General features: G+C 44.0%; 1 long non-coding RNA gene and 1 pseudogene across 3 annotated transcripts; both read right to left on the reverse strand.

Annotated features, from left to right (window-relative positions):
• Nucleotides 1–24,797, reverse strand: part of LOC123137109 (uncharacterized) — a 274,654-nt pseudogene that overhangs the window by 233,808 nt on the left and 16,049 nt on the right.
• Nucleotides 7,682–12,145, reverse strand: LOC123137110 (uncharacterized). 3 transcript variants are annotated; one of them, XR_006467754.1, is made up of 7 exons: nucleotides 11,549–12,145; nucleotides 11,065–11,149; nucleotides 10,862–10,987; nucleotides 10,714–10,784; nucleotides 10,526–10,642; nucleotides 8,675–10,192; nucleotides 7,682–8,054 (listed from the first exon to the last, which is right to left on the reverse strand). It is a non-coding gene; the product is annotated as an uncharacterized lncRNA (long non-coding RNA). The 3 variants fall into 3 exon arrangements; XR_006467751.1 differs by having other exon boundaries at nucleotides 8,675–8,786; nucleotides 11,549–12,142; XR_006467753.1 differs by having other exon boundaries at nucleotides 8,675–10,642.

Raw genomic sequence — 24,797 nt, forward strand, 5'->3', positions numbered from 1 at the left:
AGGAGCTGCACATATCTCTTTCTCAGGGCACGCTCGGATAGGTCAAGCTACGAGTAAAACCAAACCTCAAGTTTCCCCGAGGTGGCCCCGCAGGCTGCCTGGTTCGGACCAACACTCAGAGGAGCACTGGCCCGGGGGGGGGGTTAAAATAAGATGACCCTCGGGCTCCGGAAACCCAAGGGAAAAGAGGCTAGGTGGCAAATGGTAAAACCAATGTTGGGCATTGCTGGAAAAGCTTTAATCAAGGCGAACTATCAAGGGGTTCCCATTATAGCCCAACCGCGTAAGGGACGCACAATCCGGGAACATAACACCGATATGACAGAAACTAGGGCGGCAAGAGTGGAACAAAACACTAGGCGAGAGGCCGAGCCTTCCACCCTTTACCAAGTATATAGATGCATTAAGATAACATAGCAATATAATGATATCCCAACAAGTAAATAAATGTTCCAACAAGGGACGGCTCCAATCTTCACCTGCAGCTAACAACGCTATAAGAAGGGCTGAGCAAAGCGGTAACATAGCCAATCAACGGTTTGCTAGGACAATGGTGGGTTAGAGGTTCAACATGGCAATAGGGAGGCTGACAAGCAAAAGGTAGGCATCGTAGCAGTGGCAAAGCAAAAGAGCGAGCAAACTAGCATAGCAAAGATAGTAGTGATTTCGAGGGTATGATCATCTTGCCTGCACAGTTGTCAGAGTTGACTGGATCCTCACAAGCAAACTCAACGGGCTCCTCGGTAGCGAACTCGTCTCCCGGCTCTACCCAACAAGACAAACAAGCAACAAGGAAACAATCAACCACGGGCAAGACCAAGCAATATGAGGAAATGACGATATGCTATGCGGGATGCGATGCGGGATGCAAAAAGCAAGATATGACAGGAAATGCATGAACCTGGCCTCAACTTGGAAAACCAAGTGTGCCACTGGATAGAGGGGATGAAATCGATTGAAAACGATATAAAGATCATTGGAATCGGAGCTACGGTTTGGAAATGGCAAGCGTTTTAAGATATGACACCGGTATGCGATTTGCAGCAAGTAGGCATCTAAATGCAACGAAATGAACATGCTACAGCCACCAAACATGAAAACAAAATACATGGCAGTGATGTACACAAGATGGTTGACAAAACACTAGCACTGAGCCATAGGCAAATTCATCCATTAAGAGGTTCAAACAAGCATGGCTAAAACGCAAATGCAAAACAGATTTCAGACTTAGTGAAATTAACACTAGTCTGAAATTTCAGATCACGATGCTCTCTTCGGAGCAGCAAAACAACATGATAGAGAACCTGAACATGACAAGTAAGAACATGGCATGGAGCTACTCATCAAGCTTAACAAAACACCCAAAGTGACCTGGGGCCAAAAGGGTTCACAAAATACTCTACCGAGCTCACGAACATCGCTCGAACACAATCAGTTTTCAGACTTAGTGAAAACTGAGACACGCTGAAATATAACTCACGAAGGCATGTAAACGAGCTCGATGCACTCACTACGGTGCAAGTCATGGCAAGGAAAGCATATAACCAGCAAGAAGGCACAATGTGCTAGCTACACATGGCAAGAACGAAGGCATAGCATGCATGGAACACTAACGGTAGCATCGGCAAAATCGCAAACAAGTTGACGATCTGCCCAGATTAACAACGAAGCAAAAGTTGAGCTCGATTGAGTCAACCTAGAGCACTCCACATATGCAAACAAAGACATGGATGGATAGAGCATAACATAAATATCAAAACTCCCTTACTGATCATCCTCAAAAGAGGCACGGATCACTAGGAAACAAGCTGGACATATAGCATCATGAACTAAAATATCCCAGACTTAGTGAAAATCACTAAGTCCCTGAAATCTGCAATCTCAGGTACCTCTCTTCGCAAGCTTGCACAAGACAACACACACATCCTAAAAATGCATGGGTGGCACCTCTGGAAAGAAGGCAAAATGCTTAACAATTCATCCCAAAGGGGCACAGGCATATCATGCACGAATTAAACATGGCAAAAATGACAAAAGTGCATGATGAACTAACGGATCTGCAATTTAACTCACGAAGCCTCTTTCTAACAGAATTTTGGGTATCAAGATGACCTCAAATGCAAATGATGCAATGGAACGAAATGATGTACATGTCGAGGCGAAGATTTTGATATATCATATGCCCAAAACGGAGCTACGGTTGCGGAGATACAAGCAGTCAAAGATAGCACGAAAATTAGGATTTCGGGGGAGAGAGGTCAACCCAGATCTAGATCCAGCCGTACTGTAGCAAACACTGTTCACCGGGCGCGGTTACTGTAGCAGTCCGGTCCGAAGTCGCCGGAAATGGCCGCGGCGGCGGCCGGCGTGGAGGAAGGAGACCGGAGAAGGACGCCGGCGGCGCGGGGAGGACCTTGGGGCGGCGCGGCCGGCGATGAGGAGCCCCGGCGGAGTCGCGGCGTGGCGCGGGGCGGCGATGCGGCCGGAGGCGAGGTCGGGCGCGGTGGAGCGGCGAGCTCCGGCGATGGCGCTCGTGGCGGCGCGGGCTGCCGGAGCCGGAGAAGGGAGCGGCGGGCGCCGGGACGCGGGTGGCGGGCGACGTGGGCCGGGAGGCGGCGCGGAGGGCCCCGCGTGGGCCTGCGGGCCGGCGGCCGCGGCGATGTGGTCCTGCCACGTGGCACGACCCGGCTGGCTGAGGCGGGCGGCGGCGGACGTTGTCCGGCCGGGGGCGGACACGTCCGTCGGTGGAGATCTGTTTTTTTTTAGAACTAGGGTTTCGGACGGGGGAAGAAGAGATCCGAATGGAGGGGGTATAAATAGGCATAGAGGGAGCTAGGAGAGTCCAAATGAGGTGCGGTTTTCGCCCACACGATCGTGATCGAACGTTCTAGGACATGGAGCAGAGTTTGGTGGGTTTTGGGCCAAATTTGGGGGGTGTTGGGCTGCAACACACACGAGGCCTTTTCGGTCCCTCGGTTAACCGTTGGAGTATCAAACGAAGTCCAAATGATACGAAACTTGACAGGCGGTCTACCGGTAGTAAACCAAGGCCGCTTGGCAAGTCTCGGTCCAATCCGGAAATGTTTAATCCCCACACACGAAAGAAAGCTAGAAATGACCACCGGAGGAGAACGAAGCGCCGGAATGCAAAACGGACAACGGGGAAAATGCTCGAATGCATGAGATGAACATGTATGCAAATGCAATGCACGAGATGACATGGTATGAGATGCATGAAAACGAAAACAACACACGGAGACAAAGACCCGAAACCGAGAAATAAATATAACTTGACACCGGAAACGGCAAGAGTTGGAGTACAAATGGGGAAAGTTACATCTGGGGCGTTACAATCTTCTACCCAAAAAATCCCCATCCAGCTCAAGCACGAGTTCTAGCTCATTTTGCTACGATTTTCGATCTCCTTGCTCAAAGCTCCATTCACAAAACTGCTTTGGGAGATTGTTGCTCGGTATGTGACTCCTCCATTGGTCCAATTAGTTTTTGTTTTAGTGCTTTATTCATTGCAAATTTTTGCTGCATAGGTGACCATGTTCTTGAGCTTGCATGTTAAATTTTTGAGGTCCCAAGCAATTCCAATGCATGATATAGGCTCTAGGCACTTGTAGGAGTAGTTGCTACCAATCTTGTCTATTTTTATTCACTTTTATTTTGAAATTACTAAAATTTCAGAAATTTTCAGAAAATGTTAAGGAAATTGTTGAGGGGCTCTTCTAGCCAAGGCTCTCAGGAAAAACAAGCCAAAGAGAAGGAAAAAGCCAAGTATAATCTTCCTCGCTTAGCGGAAGTACGGTCGTGTGAATGGCCATGTGAGGATTTCTTGAAAGAAGCTGGAATTCATGAAGATTTTTATTCTTTGATCGAGACTGCAAGCCTCACTGGTTTCATCAACAACCGGATCGATCAGTATCTCTTACTCACCAATACTTTCGTGCAAAACTTTTATTATTATCCTAAGAAGTCACCACCTGTAGTATCATTTCATTTATATGATGAATTCAAAGAAATGTCTTTACGTAATTTTTGCGCGGTATGTAGGATACCTTATGAGGGAGAATTAGAGGAACCCCATCGTGAAGATATGGATGGCTTTGTTAAAACTATCGTTGTAGAGGAGCCAAAGAAGGGTTCCGAGGCAAAAGTCTCTAGCATACACTTTCCTGTTTTACACTACTTTGCCATATTTGCTAGTAGATGCTTGATTGGTCGTGGAAATAGTGAAAACTTGAGCGTTCTGATATTATCATTCTTCAACATGCCTTGCTTGGAGACAATACTTTTATTATGGGCGTCGTCATTGCTAAACGGCTAGCCCTGAATCATACAAAAGGCCCCATATTTGAAGGTATCTATGTTGCACGTCTTGCTAAACATTTTCAGATACCCATTAGGCACCATGAGAAGGAGGAGATAAAATTGCCTCCTCACATTTTAGATTACAAGAGCATGGTAGCACACAAGTTTATTGTTGACAACGAAGATATGATGCTCTTGTATAAACTTAGATTTAATAAGAAACACTTTGAGATTATTATTTTTCCTGCGCCTCTGTTGTTTGATTTGCTTGCAGAAAATTTTCTTGTCACACCGGAAGCGGTGAACAATCATCGAGCTCAAGCTTTTACTCCAGAACCTGAACCTAAGCCGGAACCTGAACTGGACCCTTATCGTGCATCATCTGTTCAGTGGGATCCGGAGATGACCAGCGAGTGGTATCCTGATTACACCTTCCAGTACACCGGGGAGAGTAGCGGCGGTCCTTGGTACTAGACCAACTTAGGACAAAAGCCTAAGCTTGGGGGAGTACGTATTTCTCACCGACTTTACATTTATGTTCACACACTAGTCGTCGGTGCTCATACTCTTTCATTGTATTATCCATGCTAGTTTAAATTTCTATTTCTAGCTTCCTTCTTGTGTGTTTGATAAACTTTAAGAAAAAACAAAAAAAACTTAGTTAGTTTAATTTCCATGCTTGTAGTAGAAATTAAAACCCAAAAAGATTTCTTGCTCTTCTTCTTACTTGTTGAGAGCTTTCCGGTGTAAATAGTTTACTTTTCTTTTTTTTGGTGGGGGGGGGGTCGAGAAGACCATATCGAAAATGTTTAGTGGCTCTCATATGCATGATTGTTTATTTAACTTGGAGCACATATTACGTTGTCTTCTCTTTTGAGTTGAATGCTTGCAGATTCCAGCTTAGTCCAATGCACGTGCACTCTTATTATTATACACATCGTTCGGTCGTGCAAGTGAAAGGCAATAATGATGATATATGATGGACTTATTGAGATAAGATAAGCTGGTATGAACTCGACCTCTCTTGTCTTTGTAAATATGATGAGTTCATCGTTTCTGATTCAGCTTATTATGAAGGAAACATATTTGCAATGACATTTAGATATTATAGTTACTTGTGCCATGTTTGATTAGCTATGAGTTATAATGGTTTACCTTGTGTGCCAACATGCTATTAGATGTGGTATGATGGGATGGTATCCTCCTTTGAATGAATTGAGTGACTCGACTTGGCACATGTTCACGCATGTAGTTGAATCAAATCAACATAGCCTTCATGATATTTATGTTCATGGTGGATTATATCCTACTCATGCTTGTATTCGGTGTAAAGTAATTTTAATGCATGTTTAGGACTGTTGTCGCTCTCTCAGTTGGTCGCTTCCCAGTCTTTTGCTAGCCTTCACCTGTACTAAGCGGGAATACTGCTTGTGCATCCAAACTCCTTAAACCCCAAAGTTGTTCCATATGAGTCCACTATACCTTCCTATATGCGGTATTTACCTACCGTTCCAAGTAAATTTGTATGTGCCAAACTCCAAAACTTCAAATAAAATTCTGTTTTGTATGCTCGAGCAGCTCATGTTACAACTAGGGCTGCCTATATCTTCCATGCTAGGTGGGTTATTCTCAAGAGGAGTGAAATCCGCTCCTCATTCACGAGAAAGGGCCGGTAACCGGGATGCCCAGTACCATGATCCAAAAAGATCAAAGCAAATCAAAATAATTAAACAAAACTCCCCCAGGGCTGTTGTTAGTTGGAGGCACTCGTTGTTTCGAGCAAGCCATGGATTGATGCTTGTTGGTGGTTGGGGGAGTATAGACCTTTACCATTCTGTTTGGTAACTGCCTATAATGCATGTAGTATGGAAGATACAGCCATCTCATAGTTGTTGCGTTAACAGCGAATGTATGCCGCTCCAAATGTTATTCAATCTCTATTTTAAAATCGAGCTCTAGCACCTTTACAAATCCCTGCTTCCCTGTGCGAAGGGCCTATCTATTTACTTTTACTAGTAGACCCGTTGCGCCAAATGGCGCAGAGACCCGCTAAAGCCATGTTGTCGATGAAAATAGTTTCATTGTGCAAGAACATATTCGATATTGGTAGAGGAAAGCCCATTTTAAACCATGCTACATGTTGCGCCAAATGGCGCAGAGATCCGCTGAATCCATGTGCGGATTGAAAAGAAAACCCATGGTTTAGTTGGTTTAGTTGTGGGCAAGCACATATGGCAACAAATTTAATCACCTTTAAATAAAAAATGGTGACTTGTTGTCTACAATGAGATGTATATACACATTTTAATTTGGTACCACATAGTCCCATTCAAATCGATGAGATGACCAGTTCTGCAAAATGGCGCAGAGTCCCATTTAAAACCATGTGTGCTTTGAAAATATTTAGTAACTTTCTTTTTTAGCAAGCAATAAGGGTAAGAATTCCAACCCTTTTATATGAAAAAATTATGAAACACTACGTTTCAAAATATATACTTGAGCATGCATAATTTATTATGTTTTTTTGGCATGTTTCAAAATATACAATTATATTTCCAAATGGCACAATATACCAATTCAAACCCGGAGTGTCTTCGCATTTATTTGCTTATTTGAAGTTATAGAAATTAGTTAGATGGAGGGTATTAAGCAATTGTAGCATGGAACAGCTCTATGGTCTACATGTTGTGATGAGGGTGGATATTTATTTGCTTTTGTGTGTGCAAGGACTCTTAGTTTAACTACTTAGCCATGCAAGTTTGCATGAAACTAACTTGTAGGATGTAAAAACATCTCCGGTCCAAGATTTTTTAAAAGGTCTCCAAAACCAAGGGGCAAAAGAAACCACCACATCAACAATTGAAGAATACAAATGACATGTTCAATTCTTGGTTGACGTGGCATGAATAGATAGATTTATGTAATCGGTTTTTCCCTTTCCTCTTATGGCTCTCTTAAATGGGTTCTACATAAATGTTATGGTGAAAATAGAAGAAGAAAATATCAACCAAGCATATCTAAGATAACACCATGATTCATACACACGTGTTACATCTGGAATTGAATGGAACCACTAATCTTTCATCTTTCTCTCAAAGGGAACCTTCACTTCCTTCTCTACGCTCTCACCAATACCATCACCAAGTTTCCTCACACCAACATATGAGTGGCATCATCATACTCATCACCAAGATCATCATGTGAATCAATGGCATCATCATACTCATCGTCTGGATACCAACACCAAGGATGATAAATAGATAGTGATACACTTGGCCTTAGGTCAATAACAAATCTCTCATACAAATAGGCAGGTGACTGCCGAAAACAAAAGCAATACAATACTAAAACTGAGATATAGGAATGAACAAGGAAACATGGATTTTGATAAAGACGAACCATTTTGGTACGACAAGTAGATAAGCGTGTAGTTATCTACAGAGAATAATTTGGATAGTCATATGTTGTACAATACATATTAGAAAACCAGAATATGATACATTGTTTCAAAGGGAGATGACAGCGAACACACTTGTTGAAGCTTTATTGCTATTTGCTAAGCTTAGTTTGCAGGATGTGTATACAGAATCAACCAACCGCTTGTCTGTCGACACAAACAAAACAGATACATCATCTACTACCATACCCTTGCTAAGGTTGGAGCTTCATTTGAAGAAGGGGAGGCCTATAGAGAAAAAACGGGATCATTGTCCTTATGCTTTAACCAAGCCCTTTTTCTGTGAAAAAATGGAAAGTGAAAAGCTAGATCAGCAAGCAAAGAAAGAACAAGGAAAAGAACAAGGCACATCCAAAACAGAGAAACCCAAGGTAGGGCGCAAACCAATGTGATAGGAATTTGTGAAGCTACACCAGAAGAAATAAATACATGCAAGCTTCACAACAGCCCATGGATTTGATATACCGATCAAAAAGTGGTTATATTTATGCATCCACTCACAACCATTGGCGAGACCTAGGTACAGAACCATCATGACACGAAAGGGAAAACTCAAATCTAAAAAGAAGTAACGTGATTTGAAAAGGCAGTTAATACCAGAGTACCACTTCTCGTACTCAAATTGAAAAACCAGCACAACTGACTATTACACAACCACCTGTGAGACTCACTGCACTATTTTGTAACTATGGGTAAGTTTAAGATCCACCAACTTGTAACGCCAAAACAAAACGAATTTTAGAGTACCACTTCAAGCAGAAGCAAAGGATGGAATCCAAATGAGAGAAGGAAAAATGGTGTGGACCCAAAGAGAAGAACCCTTGCAAGCATTTCAGGGGCAAATAAATATAGGCCTGGCAAAGCGGTAGAAGCCCAGCGTGCAGGATGCACACAACATACCTGATGCACAAGGTCACTATACTGATGGCACTCGTGTTAATAGGAGTATCTTCATGTGTATGGCATATCCTTGTTATGACATCAATAATCAATGACAAACGACATAAGCTTCCTGAAATTGATGATATGATGAAATCAGTTTGCGTAGTACTCCCTCCGTCCGGAAATACTTGTCGCAGAAATGGATGAAAATGAATGCATTTAGAACAAAAATACGTCTAGATACATCCATCTCTCCGACGAGTATTTCCGAACGGAGGGAGTACTACAGTAGGCAATCACACCATAACTGAATTTATCACAAACAGAAAACATTGTTTGGTACTCCCTCCTTCCAAAATTTTTGGGCATATTAGATTTTACATGCAGTCCCATAATGCAGGGCATGTAGTTAGCTACGTTTTTGGAAATAAAAAAGGCGGTCGGTCCTCTGGTGCCGTTAGCACCCAAATCGTGCACGCCTTCCTTTTTTTCTCCAATTGTGTATGGCTCCCTCGTACGATGGCTCGCGTAACTAACAGTGCGCTAATTTTCGTGCTAATACCTAATACGCCCAAGATTTTGGGAAGTAGGGAGTACTTGATAGTGCTCCCAAGTTGGTGTAATCAAGCAAGTACATGGATGAGCTCTTGCAATATTTTCTCTAAAAAAATCATATACAATTATATAATCACGAAAATGCATGTTTATCAATAAATCAACATTACGTCATACTTGTTCCTCTTGCAACTGAATTCCATATGAATTATTCTCTTACAACATATCAAGGCAACATAGTCTATCAGGCATATGAGAGTGGCATTCTCGTAATCAACTAAGCACAAGGTTGAGCTCTTGTAAATATGATAAATTGTCAGTGACAACGTGTGAATATTCCATGAGAAGCTACAACTATTGCATGAGGTAATCAACTAACACAGATACTCAGCCATTCCAGTTATAAAATATATCTCACGAGATCTACACTTCCACATGCATATAGAAATATATGTCTAACCACAGAAAATGTACGCACCAGTTTAGCCTACACAGAGTAATAGTAAGTTACTAACAACAAAGAATAACAGAGTAAAAAAAGCAAGATCTAGCGTCAACCATTAGTCCTTAAAGGTTTAATTACTAAACAGTAAAAATATAGAGTTTGAAATGATTTGATAACAAGTCAGTCCAAAACAGGGGGAAAATATTACACTTTCACGGCATGATAGTCTATGTATACAAAAGGACCTATTAGTTTCTAGATAACAGAGCATGAATTTAAATGAAAGAATTATATGATTCGCCTGTCACTGAATAAAAAAGATCACATCTGGATAAACACCTTAAAATGTCTCTAAATCAGGTCGTTTAGAGAAGAATAAAATCTTGCGCTACTGCAGATATATTTAATCTAGCACTGACCCTGGTCAAAACCATGAAAATCCTCTCAAAATCCCCATATGTTGAGTTTCAGAAGTAACAAAGAAAGAGGCCTGCAAAGGCAGAAAAATCCACAACAAAAAAACTAATCTTCTGTACCTAACGCCAAAGAAATAACACAAATCATTAGATTAATCAACCTTTGCCCTGAATAACAAAGTTCATCAGAAGCCCATGCTGAAAAAGTGAAGAATTCATCTAAAAAACAAAAAATCAAGAATACTCAAATATTTGCCCAATCATGGTAACACAAAAAGTGCAAGCAACATTTCAAAACAGAAAGTGCATATCTAGCAACCATGGTTTTTAACTTCACGCGGATCTACATGTATAAGACTGAAAAACAAATATAACTCCCCTTTAAATTATCAAATAGCATGGAGAGCAATGTAACATATCATACTTATAGATATAGATAAGTACGAGAAGCACCTGACTAATGAGTTCCACGACCATTGTTCTTGCAATCTCTATTTGATTCCAATTCCCACTAAGTCGTATTTTTCTTTCTGTGGAAAGATCACCTTCGGGGAGATGATGCGGGATTAACTACAAAAAAGAATATTATTTTTCATTTTGAAATGAATAAAAACATCCATGCATATAATCATAGCACTAACCTGAATGCCAGCCCCAGACTTAGTTTCTAAAGCTCAATGGTCTCACCTCCCTCCCCAATGAGCATCCGAGCCTACATATTATGATAAAAGGAAATATATCAGAGATCTTAAGTATGTTTTATAGCCGAGATATTTTTTTAAGGATGACCTTCTCATTTGGGAGATGATTAAAAACATCCATGCATATAGTCATAGCACTATCCTGAATGCCAGTCCCAGACTTAGTTTCTAAAAGCTCAATGGTATCACCTCCCTCCCCAATGAGCAACCCAGCCTACATATTATGATAAAAGGAAATATATCAGACAACTTAAGTATGTTTTATAGCTGAGATATTTCTTTAAGGATGACCTTCTCATTTGGGACATGGATGTCCACTTGCTCAGCATCAGATTGTGAAGTCCCAAATCTTCTAGCAGCAGTGTAGATGAATCACCTACATCAACCAAAGAAAGGATATGATTTAATTTGGATCAGCTTCGTCCTATTCCACAATCTGGACTTTAGCATCTGAGGTGATCTGCAGGCATCTGATAGTTTCTGCAGATTTACCAATCAAAACACCCACATACAATACACTTCTTCCACAGTTAGCTGACAGCTTAGCTAAACAAAAATAGAGAACTGGTCTGAAAGTCGATGTCAGCAAGTCGGTTCTGACTTCTGAGACTAATATGAAATGCACGTACTCCACAACCTCTACTACCTCACTACATTGCAAGTTAAACAAAGACAAACCATGATTTTATAATCTGAAGCGGCCACTTCTGGCTCGTTCATACCCAGGAAGAGATGTTCTTGGACCTGTTATTAGTAGAAGATGGTGGAGGCTTACTTTGGCTGGTGTGGGCGAGTGGCTGCGACGTTCCTCGGCGGCGACAGAAATGCAAAGGTGGGGCTCCATTCGCTGGCCACAGACTTTCTCGTCCCATCCTCTATGGTCGGGCTGGTGAAGAGAGAGCAGACGAGGCGAGTGAGGCCGACGGCGGCGAATGGCCACTGGCCGACGGCGCCATCCCCACGGATGTTCCCCGCGCTACGATCGCTCACATGCTCCTTCCCCGCTGTTGCTTGCCTTCCTCGCCGGCCTCCTACTTCCCCTTGTCGTCCGCATCCTACCGAGAAGACCCCGCCGCCGCTACTCTCCCACCACGATGACCTACATCCGATCTGGATCGACGGTGACATGGAAGCGGACAGGAAGAGGCAAGCAGTGGAGAAGGCCGGCGGTGGGATCGACGACGACATGGTAGAGGAGAGGAGTAGGCGAGTGGAGAGACGAGGCCGGCGGCTGCGGGCGAGGAGAGGATCGTGGGGATCGAGGGAGAGGTGCGGCGGCTCGTGGGGGTCGAGGGAAGGGAGAAAGCGGGCTAGGGTTAGTTTGGCGGCTGGGGTGGGAGTGGGGCGAGACGCGGGTGATTGGGTGCGGGCGCCACGAGCTGATGGGGCAAAACCACCTGCACCTGAAAACGGGCAACCCAGCCAACCAACGTGCAACGCGAGCCCACCAGTCATTGGACAATAAAAATGACTGCGATGTGAAAACTAAGTTTAACTGATGCGAAGATCAACAGTCCAAGACGCACGAAAAAAACAGATCCAACGGCCGACAAAAGGCCGAATCGGGGGAGCCTTCTGGAGGTGAGTTGGCTAGCATCATTATTGTTTTAAATGTTGAGTCATCACCCTTCTTATTAAAAAGTATCCGCTGAAGAGCACACTGTCATTTGCATTCATTATTATTGGTTTATATTGGGTATGACTTGACTGGATCTCTTTTACCATGAATTACAATGTTTAATCAGTCATTGATCTTTGAAGGTGATCTGCATTTATGTTTTGCGGTCTCAGAAAGGGCTAGCGAGATATCATTTTGTTATATCATGATATGATTGTTTTGAGAAAGTGTCGTCATCCGAGTTTCACTATTATGGCTCGCTAGCTGATTATGCTATTGATATGAGTAATCGTGAGACTTAAGTGTTATTGTGAGTATGGTTAGTTCATAATATTTGCTGAAACTTGAATGTTGTCTTTTCATGTTTACAACAACAAAAGCAAGCAGAGTTTGTAAAAGTTTTTTCTTTATCACTTTCAGTTTATCAACTGAATTGCTTGAGGACAAGCAAAGGTTTAAGCTTGGGGAGTTGATACGTCTCCAATGTATCTATTTTTCCAAACACTTTTGCCCTTGTTTTGGACTCTAACTTGCATTATTTGAATGAAACTAACCCGGACTGACGCTGTTTTCAGCAGAACTGCCAAGATGTTGTTTTATGTGTAGAAAAGAAAAGTTCCCGGAATGTCCTGGAAATCCATGGAGGCACTTTTTGGAATTAATAAGAATTTCTGGGCGAAAAAAATACACCAGGGGGCTCACACCCTGTCCACGAGATAGGGGGGTGCCCCCCTTATAGGGCGCGCCCCCCTATCTCGTGGGCCCCCTTGTGTATTTAGAGTCCGTTCGGGGCCGCCGCCAAGCCCTAATCTTTCTCGGGAGGGCTGATCTAGAGTCCGTTCGGGGCTCCGGAGAGGGGGATTCATCGCTGTCGTCATCACCAATTTCATCCTCCATCACCTCCGGAGAGGGGATTCATCCTCCATCACCAATTTCATGATGCTCACCGTCGTGCGTGAGTAATTCCATCGTAGGCTTGCTGGACGATGATGGGTTGTATGAGATTTACCATGTAGTCAAGTTAGTTTTGTTAGGGTTTGATCACTAGTATCCACTATGTTCTAAGATTGATGTTGTTATGACTTTGCTATGCTTAATGCTTGTCACTAGGGCCCGAGTGCCATGATTTCAGATCTGAACCTATTATGTTTTCATGAATATATGTGTGTTCTTGATCCTATCTTGCAAGTCTATAGTCACCTATTATGTGTTATGATCCGACAACCCCGAAGTGACAATAATCGGGATACTTCTCGGTGATGATCGTAGTTTGAGGAGTTCATGTATTCACTATATGCTAATGCTTTGTTCCGGTTCTCTATTAAAAGGAGGTCTTAATATCCCTTAGTTTCCGCTAGGACCCCGCTGCCACGGGAGGGTTGGACAAAAGATGTCATGCAAGTTCTTTTCCATAAGCACGTATGACTATTTACGGAATACATGCCTACGTTACATTGATAAACTGGAGCTAGTTCTGTGTCACCCTATGTTATAGCTATTACATGAGGAATCGCATCCGGCATAATTATCTATCACTGATCCATTGCCTACGAGCTTTTCATATATTGTTCTTCGTTTATTTACTTTTCCGTTACTACTGTGACAACTACTACAAAAACCCAAAAACTATTATCTTTACTTTTGCTACCGTTACATTTATTATCATACTACTTTGCTACTAAATACTTTGCTGCAGATACTAAGTTATCTAGGTGTGGTTGAATTGACAACTCAACTGCTAATACTCAAGAATATTTTTTGGCTCCCCTTGTGTTGAATCAATAAATTTGGGTTGAATACTTTACCCTCGAAAGCTGTTGCGATCCCCTACACTTGTGGGTTATCATATATCTACTTAATGAAACATAAGTCTGAAACATTTGAAAAGTTCAAAGAATTTCAAAGTGAAGTTGAAAATCATCGTAACAAGAAAATAAAGTTTCTATGATCTGATCGTGGAGGAGAATATTTGAGTTAAGAGTTTGGCCTACATTTGAAACAATGCGGAATAGTTTCGCAACTCACACCACCCGGAACACCACAGCTTAATGGTGTGTCTGAACGTCGAAATCGTACTTTACTAGATATGGTGAGATCTATGATGTATCTTACTGATTTACCACTATCATTTTGGGGTTATGCTTTAGAGATGGCCGCATTCACGTTAAATAGGGCACCATCAAAATCCGTTGAGACGACGCCTTATGAACTATGGTTTGGCAAGAAACCAAAGTTGTCGTTTCTTAAAGTTTGGGGCTGTGATGCTTATGTGAAAAAGCTTCAACCTGATAAGCTAACCCAAATCGGAGAAATGTGTCTCCATAGGATACCCAAAGGAAACTGTTGGGTACACCTTCTATCACAGATCCGAAGGCAAGACATTTGTTGCCAAGAATGGATCCTTTCTAGAGAAAGAGTTTCTCTCGGAAGAAGTGAGTGGGAGGAAAGTAGAATGTGATGAGGTAACTGTACCTGCTCCCTTATTGGAAAACAGTTCATCACAGAAACCGGTTCCTATGACGACTACACCAATTAGTGAGGAATCTAATGATGATGATCATGAAACTTCAGATCAAGTTACTACCGAACCTCGTAGGTCGACCAGAGTAAGATCCGCACCAGAGTGGTACGGTAATCCTATTCTGGAGGTCATGTTACTTGACCATGGCGAACCTACGAACTATGAGGAAGCGATGATGAGCCCAGATTCCGCAAAATGGCTTGAGGCCATGAAATCTGAGATGGGATCCATGTATGAGAACAAAGTGTGGATTTTGGTTGACTTGCCCGATGATCGGCAAGCCATCGAGAATAAATGGATCTTCAAGAAGAAGACTGACGCTGATGGTAATGTTACTGTCTACAAAGCTCGACTTGTTGCAAAGGGTTTTCGACAAGTTCAAGGGGTTGACTACGATGAGACTTTCTCACCCGTAGCGATGCTTAAGTCTGTCCGAATCATGTGAGCAATTACCGCATTTTATGATTATGAAATTTGGCAAATGGATGTCAAAACTGCATTCCTGAATGGATTTCTGGAAGAAGAGTTGTATATGATGCAGCCAGAATGTTTGTCGGTCCAAAGGCTGCTAACAAAGTGTGCAAGCTCCAGCGATCTATTTATGAACTGGTGCAAGCCTCTTGGAGTTGGAATAAACGCTTTGATAGTGTGATTAAAGCATATGATTTTATACAGACTTTTGGACAAGCCTGTATTTACAAGAAAATGAGTGGGAGCTCTGTAGCATTTCTAATATTATATGTGGACGACATATTATTGATTGGAAATTATATAGAATTTCTGGATAGCGTAAAAGGATACTTCAATAAAAGTTTTTCAATGAAAGACATCGGTGAAGCTGCTTATATATTGGGCATCAAGATCTATAGAGATAGATCAAGACGCTTAATTGGACTTTCCAAAGTACATACCTTGATAAAGTTTTGAAGAAGTTCAAAATGGATCAAGCTAAGAAAGGGTTCTTGCCTGTAATACGAGGTGTGAAATTGAGTTAGACTCAATGCCCGACCACTGCAGAAGATAGAGAGAAAATGAAAGACGTTCCCTATGCTTCAGCCATAGGCTCTATCATGTATGCAATGTTGTGTACCAAACCTGATGTGTGCCTTGCTATTAGTTTAGCAAGGAGGTACCAAAGTAATCCAGGAGTGGATCACTGGACAACGGTCAGGAACATCCTGAAATACCTGAAAAGGACTAAGGATATGTTTCTCGTTTATGGAGGTGACAAAGAGCTAGTCGTACATGGTTACGTCGATGCAAGCTTTGACACTGATCCGGACGATTCTAAATTGCAAACCGGATACATGTTTATATTGAACGGTGGAGCTATCAGTTTATGCAGTTCTAAACAAAGCGTCGTGGCGGGATCTACATGTGAAGTGGAGTACATCGCTGCTTCGGAAGTAGCAAATGAAGGAGTCTGGATGAAGGAGTTCATATCCGATCTAGGTGTCATACCTAGTGCATCGGGTCCAATGAAAATATTTTGTGACAATACTCGTGCAATTGCCTTAGCAAAGGAATCCAGATTTCACAAGAGAACCAAGCGCATCAAGAGACGCTTCCATTCCATCCATGACCAAGTACAGGCGGGGGACATAGAGATTTGCAAGATACATACGGATCTGAATGTTGCAGACCCGTTGACTAAGCCTCTTCCACAAGCAAAACATGATCAGCACCAAGGCTCCATGGGTGTTAGATTCATTACTGTGTAATCTAGATTATTGACTCTAGTGCAAGTGGGAGACTGAAGGAAATATGCCCTAGAGGCAATAATAAAGTTATTATTTATTTCCTCATATCATGATAAATGTTTATTATTCATGCTAGAATTGCATTACTCGAAAACATAATACATGTGTGAATATATAGACAAACATAGTGTCACTAGTATGCCTCTACTTGACTAGCTCGTGAATCAAAGATCGTTAAGTTTCCTGACCATAGACATGATTTGTCATTTGATTAACGGGGTCACATCATTAGGAGAATGATGTGATTGACTTGACCCATTCCGTTAGCTTAGCACTTGATCGTTTAGTATGTTGCTATTGCTTTCTTCATGACATATACATGTTCCTATGACTATGAGAGTATGTAACTCCCGCTTACCGGAGGAACACTTTGTGTGCTACCAAACGTCACAACGTAACTGGGTGATTATAAAGGGGATCTACAGGTGTCTCCAAAGGTACTTGTTAAGTTGACATATTTCGAGATTAGGATTTGTCACTCCGATTGTCGGAGAGGTATCTCTGGGCCCTCTCGGTAATGCACATCACTATAAGCCTTGCAAGCAGTGTAGCTAATGAGTTAGTTATGGGATGATGCGTTACATAACGAGTAAAGAGACTTGTCGGTAATGAGATTGAATTAGGTATTGAGATACCGACGATCGAATCTCGGGCAAGTAACATACCGATGACAAAGGGAACAACGTATGTTGTTATGCGGTTTGACCGATAAATATCTTCGTAGAATATGTGGGAGCCAATATGAGCATCCAGGTTCCGCTATTAGTTATTGACCGGAGACATGTCTCGGTCATGTCTACATAGTTCTCGAACCCGTAGGGTCCGCACGCTTAAAGTTAGATGATGGTTATATTATGAGTTTATGTGTTTTGATGTACCGAAGGTAGTTCGGAGTCCCGGATGTGATCATGGACATGACAAGGAGTCTCGAAATGGTCGATACATAAAGATCGATATATTGGACGACTATATTTGGACACCGAAATGGTTACGGCTGAGATTGGGACAATACCGGAGCTCCGGGAGGTTATCGGAACCCCCTGGGAGGTATATGGGCCTTAATGGGCTTTAGTGAAAAGGAGGGGAAAGGAGAAAGGGAGGCCCCCCCCCAAGCCCAATCTGAATTGGGAAGGGGGCCGACCACCCCTTTCCTCCTTCCCTCCTTCCTCTTCCTTCCCTCTCCCTCTCCAAATAGGAAAAGGAGGAGTCCGACTCCCGGTGGGAGTAGGACTCCCCCCTTGGGCTCGCCTCCTCCCCTTGGACGGCCCCCTCCTCCACTCCTTTATATACGGGGGAGGGGGGCACCCCATAGACACAATAATTGATCATTGATCTCTTAGCCGTGTGCGGTGCCCCCCTCCACCGTAGTCCTCCTCGATAATATCGTAGCGGTGCTTAGGCTAAGCCCTGCGTCGGTAGAACATCATCATCGTCACCATGCCGTCGTGCTGACGGAACTCTCCCTCAAAGCTCGGCTAGATCGGAGTTCGAGGGACGTCATCAAGCTGAACGTGTGCAAGAACTCGGATGTGCCGTGCGTTCGGCACTTGATCGGTCGGATCATGAAGACGTACTACTACATCAACCGCGTTGTGCTAACGCTTCTGCCTTCGGTCTACGAGGGTACGTGGACACACTCTCCCGTCTCGTTGCTATGGATCACCATGATCTTGCGTGTGCGTAGGAATTTTTTTGAAATTACTACGTTCCCCAACAATTCAAATGTACCCCCTCCATTCCAAAATAATCGTAGCTTTAGGATTTTCAAGATTAAAGATTTGTGAAGTTTGAGAAATCCTGAAAGTTCAATTCAAGAGAACCGAAAACATTAATGCTTCTACACCCAAATATCGAATGAAGCACCAAATAAGCCTCTGGTCACCCGATACCGCGCGAGACTAATGTTTGGTGGTAGGAAATTACTGTCCTGACTCTGGCCCGTGTAGCCTACCGGCCCGATGTCCAAAGGTCTAAACCAGGGTAGGTTTGTAACTTCACCAAGACGCCAGTCTCAACGGCCTCCGAGAAGCATTCATACGCCGTGTGCACCTAAACACCCATGCGCTCGGCCGAAATCTATCCCACCCACCATTAGGGACACCTGAGATTACTGTCCTACCCCCAACCTGCAATATGTCCGAAATTTAGATGGGGGCAAAGTTTGTAACTTTTCCCAAATTTCAAACAAGCGCGTCCAAAACCGAAACATTGTTCCCCCTTAGTTACCCCTCCCTCCGTTTCCCCATTCATACTCCGTGGGCACCAAAACGCCCTCTCCACCAGCCGCGAAATCCCAGCATCCTCCGTCCTCCACCCCATAGCGCCCAATCCATCGCCTCCCTCCTCCATCACACCGGAGCCGGTACCCCGACATCATCGTCCAACACAACCGCAACCAAAATGCCCTCAAGGACTTAGCAGCTGAAGCTGGGGCAGAGTTGCCTCCACGACGCCGACGCCGACGTGCGCCGTACTAGAAACACTTCGACCACGCCATCCTGCACCTCACCGCTGCCGCTCCACTATCGCAACCGTCCACCGCACCAGAGCTGTTCCCGCTACGCCGTCCTTCGCCGCCTTGGATCTGGTTCCTCGCTACCGACAGACAGCCACCGCACCACACCCTACAACTTGGCCATGGGTTCGTCCAAGGCTCCACCGTCCTCCACAACTTCTCGTTTCCAACGAACCACAAGAAGATCGTTGGAAAAACAGAAGGAGGACACAGCACTGCCAGCAAAAAGAGGTACTCATCTTCCCTTATTCGTGCAAATCTTACGTCTCTGCTTAGACTGCATTCATCCCACGAAAGAAACTAGTTGAGCGCTTCTTACTGCATCTTCTTTGTGATACTAAATGCACAAGGTTTCCTCCCATTTACTATTTCGCCTTTGCTACAAGTCAGTAGCCCACTTGGATTTCAATTCAGGGTCAGTCGAACCGCAATTAAAAGAAGCAGCACCCGCTTAGGCGCGCGGAGCACCTAGTCCACCTGTTCATTGGGGAAGCGGCGCATCGGTGTCTATCATAGGGGTGTCGGGCGCAGGAGCTGCTTGCGCCCGATCTGGAGGTCAGTGGGGCTTGAAGGGATGGCCGGGGGCGGTGCCAAGCACGGCGGTGCGGTGAGGTCGAGGGGAGTGCGGACGCAGGGGACTGGGCCGGCGGTCGCTGGCGTTTTGAGGAAGATCGTAACACTGACTGGCTGGAGGTAGATGAAGGCGATCTGCCCGTTCTTTGTACATTGGACGGTGCAGAAAAAATGGACTGACCTATTTGTTTTTTGTCGACTGTTATTTTCATAGAATCCTGTAGTAATTTCGTGTGCCATGCATGTTGTAGAGCTATCATATGTCTCCCGTCATTTATTTCTCACCGACCTGATATCTGCTACGTTTACATTGTACTACGTGTGCACACACTTCACCCATACTCACATTATTGTTTTTTATGCATGTGTATTTCAGACTCTGATGCAGTGCTGATGAATACAAAAAAGAAAAGATAGAAGTCGCTCCAGTGTAATTCAAAGATAAGCACTAAGTGTTTCAGCGCTCTAAAGGGTGCAGTGTCAGCAGATGGAGACAGTAAACGTAGCTCTGCAGTTGATGATCTCAATTGCCACACACAACCATCCCAGGTGCTTGCTTTAACTTCGCGCTGTCAAATGTGGTTGCATGTTGCATATGGTGTCTAGCTTGTATTGCTTCCAATTTGGTTAAATTGCATCTGCTTACTTTACACATTATACCTTTGATAATGACATGCCTTCCTGTTTTTGATACATACTACATATATCTATTAACCATGCTCGTACATCAAACTAATGCTCTTTTCTATCCCTCATCAATTACTTATGATGAGACAGTCACCCCGGTGGGTTAATGTGAGACGCGCTACTCGTTTAAAGAGTGCAGTGTCATCCTCCCCACATGATTCTCAAGAAACAGCAAGGCTGAATGAAGATAGTCAACAAAGCTCTCTAACTGATGACCGCAATTCCCCCACACCACCATCGTAGGTGTTTGCTCTTACTTGGCAGTGTGATATGTGGTTGCATGTTGCATATGGTGTCTACCTTGTAATGCTTCTAATTAGGGTAAATTGCATCTGCTTAGTTAACACATTATACCTGTGAATATGACATGTCTTCCTTTTTTTTGTACATACTACGCCTTTCTATTAACCATGTTCTTACATCAAACTACTTTTCTTGTGTATCCCTCATCAATCACTTCTGACGATACACCTTCAAGTTGAGAGTGTAATATTGGCTGCATCTTGCATATTATTTCAAACATGTATTGCCTCTAATTTCTTGAAGTGACACTTATAATGAGACACATCTAACTTGGTAGAGTGATTTTGATTGGATCTTTCATATGGTGTCTATATTGCATTGTAACTTTTCCCAAATTTCAAACAAGCGTGTCCCAAACCAAAACATTGTTCCCCCTTAGTTCCCCCTCCCTCTGTTTCACCATCCATACTCCATGGGCACCAAAACACCCTCTCCACCAGCCGTGAAACCACAGCCTCCTCCATCCTCCACCCCATAGCGCCCAATCAACTGCCGCCCTCCTCCCTCATGCCAGCGCTGGTACCCCGACGTCATCGTCCAACACAACTGCAACTGCAACACCTTCAAGAACTTAGCAGCTGAAGTCGAGGCAGAGCTGCCTCCACGACGCCGACGCTGATGTGCGCCGTACCAGAACCACTTCTAACATGCCGTCCTACGCCTAACCGCTGCCGCTCCACTGTCGCAACCGTCCACCGCACCGGAGTTGTTCCTGCTACGCCGTTGTTCGCCGCCTCGGATCTGGTTCCCCGCCACCGACAGACGGCCACCGCACCACACTCAACACTTGGCCATCGGTTCGTCCAAGGCTCCCCGTCCTCCACAACTTCTCATTTCCAGCGAACCACAAGAAGATCATTGGAAAAACAGAAGGAGGGCACAACACTGCCAGCAGAAAGAGGTACTCCTCTTCCCTTATTCATGCAAATCTTATGTCTCTGCTCACACCGTATTCATCCCACAAAAGAAACTAGTTGAGCGCTTCTTACTGCACCTTCTTCGTGATACTAAATGCACAACGTTTCCTCCCATTTACTATTTCACCTTTGCTATAGGTCAGTAGCCCGCCTGGATTTCAATTCAGGATCAGTCAAACCGCAGTTAAAAGAAGCAGCACCCTCTTAGGTGCATGGAGCACCTAGTCCTCCTGTTTGCCAGGAAAGCGACGCATCGGTGTCTATCATAGTGGTTCAAGCGCAGGAGCTGCTTGCGCCCGATCTGGAGGTCAGCGGGGCTTGAAGGGATGGCCAGGGGCGGTGCCAAGCACGGCGGTGCGGTGAGGTCGAGGGGAGGGCGGAGGCAGGGGATTGGGCCGGTGGTCGCTGGCGTTTCAAGGAAGATCATAACACTTACTGGCTGGACGTAGATGAAGGCGATCTTCCCGTTCTTTGTACATCGGACGGTGCAGAAAAAATGGTCTGACCTATTTGTTTTCAGTCAACTATTATTTTCATAGAATCTTGTAGTAATTTTGTGTGCCATGCATGTTGTAGACCTATCATATGTCTCCCGTCATTTATTTCTCACCGATCTGCTATCTGCTACCTTTACACTGTACTACTTGTGCACACACTTCACCCATACTCACACTATTGTATTTTTATGCATGGGTATTTCAGACGCTGACGCGGTGTTGGTGAATACAAAAAAGAAAAGATAGAAGTCGCTCCAGTGTAATTCAAAGATAAGCACTAAGCGTTTCTGAAAGTGCGTTACGTCGACTAGAGGGGGGTGAATAGGCGATTTTTATGAATTCTTCACTGAGGAATTTCAGGGTGAGGAAATTCCTAAGCAAAGAACTACTTGCAGCGGAATGAGTACTCAGGTATAAGCATAACAGAGCAACAACATAGTCATCAAGATGAAATGAAAGACAAAACACAGAGTACAGAAAACGTAAACACATGATAAGTAGGACAAAGGCAAACTGACTAGAGAAATAGGATTGAGGAATTAGAGAAAGTCTTCAGTCAAAGTCTTCAAACAGTAATGATCAGGTTCATCAACACATAACTGAGGAAATGAAAGGGTTGAGGAAATAGAACCAGTAGGCTTGGTGAAGACAATGATTTGGTAGACCAGTTCCAACTGCTGTGACAGTTGTACGTCTGGTTGAGGAAATATTAGTGGTAAGTCTTCAGAGGTGACTTCCAAACCTTCACAGACTAGGTCACTCGGCGATCCACAATTCCTCTTGGATGCTAAGACCATGACGCCTAACCGTCAGGAGGATACACAGTCCTCAAAGGTAACAAGCGTCGATTCCACATAGGAACAATCTCTTCAGTGATGCTCAATCACTTTGGGTTTGTTGGTTTGGGTATGGTATTTGGGTTTTCCTCACTTGATGATTTTCGCTCAAAGTCCTCGGAGGATGAGATGCTCTCAAATGACAAGTGTCAGTTTCTGTCAGAGCAGCCAACCAGCTAGTGGTTGTAGGGGGGGGGGCTATTTATAGCCTAGGGAGCAGCCCGACATGATAAGACATAAATGCCCTTCAATGATATGACCGTTAGGTGGTAGGATATTTTGGACAGCTGGCACGTGGCACATCAACGGTCAGATTTGAGGTTCGAATTCCTCAGGGCTATCATGTTCCTCACTGTGTAGGCAATCCACACTAGCGAATTCCTAACTCCTCAGTCAGAACAAATTCCTCAGAGACCAGAAGATTCCTCAGCGAATTCCTAACTACTTCAGCGGCTGGTATTTCTTCAGCCCTGGTGCTTGCAGTTTCATCAGCAGCCTGATTTTCATCAGCGGTGCTGGCATGTTCAGTTGGCTGAGCAGATGCTTTAGCTGAGGGAATCTCAATGTGCGATGGATCAACAACATTGGAAGTGAATTTCTTCGCCATTTTGACGAATCTGACCTTGGCTCCTAGCCATTCTGCCTTGTAGGCATCAAATTCATCACTGAGCTTCTTGACCTCAGTTTGCATAGCAATGAGTTGCTTAGGCGATAACCTCAGAATGTTATCCTTCAGATAGCGCTGCTTCTTGTACCGGGCTTTCTTAGCAGTTCTGGCTTAATCATATTTCCATTTTGCTTCAGCAATGAACGCCGTCAACATGTGACTTTGTCTAGGAGTGAGATCTAGCTCAGGCAAAGGAGTGTTCGGGTCTTTGTACCAGAGGTCAATGAAATCCAAGATCTTCTTCGGATCCAATAGAAGAGGCACAACACTTCCCTTGGCTCTAGCGGCCCTTTAATGTCTATCTTTGATGATATCAGCTAATTCATCATCATCAGCCTCATCATCATCAGATGGTACTTGAAAGGCAACTTGTTTCTTGTGTGGACTTGGTCTAGAGCCTCGTCGTGTAGTGGCCTTGGTCTTCAGCAAAGTTGGGCTCTTTGAAGACAGATGAGTAATTGAAGAACTTGCAGAAGCTCCTGAGGTAATTGAGATGCCTATGGTCCTTTGGCAAGTGGCTAGATGCACAGGTGCTGAGGACTTGGCCGGAGGAGCTAAGGGTTTTGAAGCCCGAGAAACTGGTGCAGCTTGAGGAATTGGGGCAGCTTGAGGAATTTTCCTTGATGGCACTAAGGAGCTTGGCTGTGAGGGCATTGCTGAGGAAGTTGGTTTTCGAGCAGGCTTCTTGGGCATAGCCTTCTTGCTCGTGGTGGCCTTAGCAGTGGCAGCAGCAGAATCTTCGTTGAAATTCGTCACTGCTTCTTTGGCCTGCTTGGCCAACTTAGCTTGCCGCCTGGCCCATTCATCAACATAATCCTCACCATGTTTAAGGCTTGTTGGATCAGCTCTTTGGCCAGGTGCCAACAGAGGTCTTGAGCCTGGAGGGTGAAGAGCGAATTTCTTCATATATTTAGGACTAACATATATGTACTCCCTCCATTCCCATTCCCATCTTTGTTCAATCCTCTATATGTGCACTTTGCGCTCATTCTTGGTTTCTTTCCCGTGAGTTGTGTCATCAGGCGTGCAGTGCCCTGCGTTAATGTCATCAAGGATCTCAAACGCTGTGTTGACTTCCAGTTTCTTTCCTCCTTTCTGAGGTCTTTTACCATCTGCCATTTTCTTCAGTA

Source organism: Triticum aestivum, chromosome 6B (assembly GCF_018294505.1).
Source record: "Triticum aestivum cultivar Chinese Spring chromosome 6B, IWGSC CS RefSeq v2.1, whole genome shotgun sequence".
Lineage (NCBI taxonomy): Eukaryota > Viridiplantae > Streptophyta > Magnoliopsida > Poales > Poaceae > Triticum > Triticum aestivum.